We start from the raw sequence: 2,654 nt of genomic DNA, 5'->3' as shown, positions 1-2,654 counted from the left end.
ATATCAGCAGCTACACCTACTTTTACATTCCTATGGTCCTACTTTTGATACTTTCTACATATTCTTAGGAGATATTCAGGACTAATCTCCCTTTCCTCATGTTGCAGCAAGGCCACTGATTGCTAATTGCTGACATCTTCTTTCAGCATGCTGACTGCTGACTTCCCTCTCTTAGCTTAACCAGCGGCATTATGTCAGCATGGCCTTTCTCAGCTAACCAACTATTAATAAAACTCTCCACAGGACACAAGCTGGCCGGCTCTGGGCTCAGCACACCCCAAACAGAGGGGCAGGAAGATGCAGTGGCTGTTCTGCAGCCCTGCCCAAGAGAGGTGGGAAGGGTCTCCTCCCTCTGGTCTCACTTGGTTGGGTTTCTGACTGGGCCTGAGGCAGGGCTGCCATTCCTCACTTGTGGGGAGACCAGAGCTGCCAGAACCACACTGAGCCTGCAGGCACTGCCTGACAGCGCTGCAGCCACTGGGACGGTCACACCTCTGAGGCTCAGCCACTCCCTGCTGCTTTTAGGCACACGCAAAGCTCACTGTTAAGCCACGACGGTCTCTGCTTCTGCCCTCTTCCTGTCCCTGTGAAGGGATGGAGCATTGCTGTGCTTTCAGGAAGCTCTCTGGGAAAAACTTCCAGCATTGCAAGCTCCTCTGCCCTCCATAGATGCATGCTATGGAATCCCTCACAGCTGCCTTCAGAGCATCCTCAAGCTAGCTCTTCTTCAACCCAGGGTCCTTGTTCCCTTCTGCATGCTCAGCATGACCTTCAACTCCATGGTGCTGTGCAACAGAAGCGGCAGCACGGGGACCTTTGCAGCCTGAGCTGCCCTTGTTCCTCTCTGCCCGTGCACAGAACACAGCTGGGAAGAGAACGGCAGCAGGGCCCCGCGTGTCCCCGGGCTCAGGATTTGTGCCGCTTCAGCTCCACGGACACGTGGGTAAAGTGACAAAGCCAAACTGTTTATTAAGGGAAGGCGAAGCAAAGGGGTGAACTGGGAGGCAAAAAAGGGGATGGGCAGGGCCTGGGGACTGGAGAGAGGGAGGGAAGCAGGGAGGGAGGGAGCTGCCATCAGGGAGGGAGATGACAGGAGCTCCCGGAGCTTCCCACAGGCTCAGCTGTAACCAGCAAGAGCTGTGCCTGGAGTTCCAGTTGGTCCCCTGTGCTCTGCAGGTGGTCTCATCTGCATTGGGAACTCGGGGTTGCCGAAGGACTCGGGTTCTTCCGATCCTGCAGACGAAGTTCGGCAGCTCTTGCCTCGAACTTCCGCTGGATAAATTGGTTGATGAAGGAGGGGCACTCGAATTCCCTCAGGGCTTCAAGGACTGGAGAAAAGAAGCACAGAGAGCCACGGGTAGATGCCGGATTGCGCGAATCCAGGGAAACACTCCTGCCAGGGCCATCGCAGCCGGCTCCTTCTATGGCCAGAAGGGAGGCGGAGACAAGGGCTTGGGCCGGGAGGTGCTGGCCTCGGCTCCCCGACGTGTGCCTGAAAGCTCTCCGGGCTCTGCCCCCACCGCCCCTCGTCCGTTCGCACAGGGAGCAGAGCCCTCGGCAGCTCGGGCAGGGACTGCAGCTCCGCAGCCGGGATTTGCAGCTGCCCCCGGCGGCCCCTGCTGGCAGCCGCGCGGCTGCCCCCACTCACCCTGACTGAGGACCTGGAGCTCCTCCTTCTGCCCCATCGTGAGCACTCCGGCAACCCCTGGCAAGACAGAGCCCGTGGCGGCGCCAGGCGGCACGGATGCCCGACACGGGCGCTGGCAACCCTGCGGCCGCACGCCCTCCTGCCCCGCCAGGGCTCCTGCGGGGCCCCTGCCGCACGCTGCCGCCCGAGGGCACGGCTGCGGGAGGGCGGCGGCAGCGCCGAGGGCTGGCGGGGCTGCAGCGGCCCGGGCACGGCTCCCGCTGTAGCCGGGGCAGCAGCCGGGCCGGGGGCAGGGAGGGGCGCGGGGCTGCTGGCTCACCAATCAACCTGACGGCCGCCTGTCGCAGGCGCTTCTGTGGGCTCTGCAGGAAGGGCAGGGCCCAGCGCAGGTGCTCGGCCGTTCGGCTCTGGTCCTCCAGCAGCTGCAGGGAGCACCGACGGGGAAGGCTTGGCGTGGGCTCTGCCCCTCGGCCCGGCGCTCCCTGCGCCCAGCAGCGGCCGAGCCGGCCCGCACGGCCCAGGGCAGAGAGCGGCGTGTGGGGCACAGGCTGGCGGGCCCGGCTGTGGCGCCGGGCAGGGGCACAGCTGCCAGCCCCAGCACGGGGGGCAGGGGGCTTCTGCAGCCCGCGGCTGCGGCTCCCGGGCTGTCCTTACCAGGCGCTCGGCGAACTTCATGCGCTGCTCCTTGGTCAGCAGCTCCTCCAGGTCCCTCCTCCTCTGGAAGCGGGCCGCACAGAGCAGGGCTTGGAAAGAGGCCTGGAGAGAAGCAGAGAGCCGCAGGTGGCACCCGAGCCCAGGGCACAGGACCCGCATCCCTGTGCCAAGGCCAGGGAAGGCTGGAGCCTGCCAGCTGCCAGGCCAGGAGGCAGCCAGGGATGCAGCAGCGTCCCACAAAACCTGACCTTTGCCACACTCTGGTTCTCATCGTGCCAGCGCAAGAAGAGAGGGAGCAGGCTCCGACTAACAATTCTCGTGAGAGGCTCTTCCCCCTCTTCCACTACCAGCT

General features: G+C 63.6%; 1 long non-coding RNA gene across 1 annotated transcript; it reads right to left on the bottom strand.

Annotated features, from left to right (window-relative positions):
* Positions 1-892: 892 nt before the first annotated feature.
* Positions 893-2,119, bottom strand: LOC135441919 (uncharacterized). The gene is made up of 3 exons (XR_010438582.1): positions 1,968-2,119; positions 1,649-1,705; positions 893-1,328 (listed from the first exon to the last, which is right to left on the bottom strand). It is a non-coding gene; the product is annotated as an uncharacterized LOC135441919 (long non-coding RNA).
* Between the last annotated feature and the right edge of the window lie 535 nt (positions 2,120-2,654).

Source organism: Zonotrichia leucophrys, unplaced genomic scaffold (assembly GCF_028769735.1).
Source record: "Zonotrichia leucophrys gambelii isolate GWCS_2022_RI unplaced genomic scaffold, RI_Zleu_2.0 Scaffold_682_27219, whole genome shotgun sequence".
NCBI lineage: Eukaryota > Metazoa > Chordata > Aves > Passeriformes > Passerellidae > Zonotrichia > Zonotrichia leucophrys.
The sequence above is the reverse complement of the archived record's forward strand: the minus strand, read 5'-3'. Positions and strand labels throughout refer to the sequence as shown.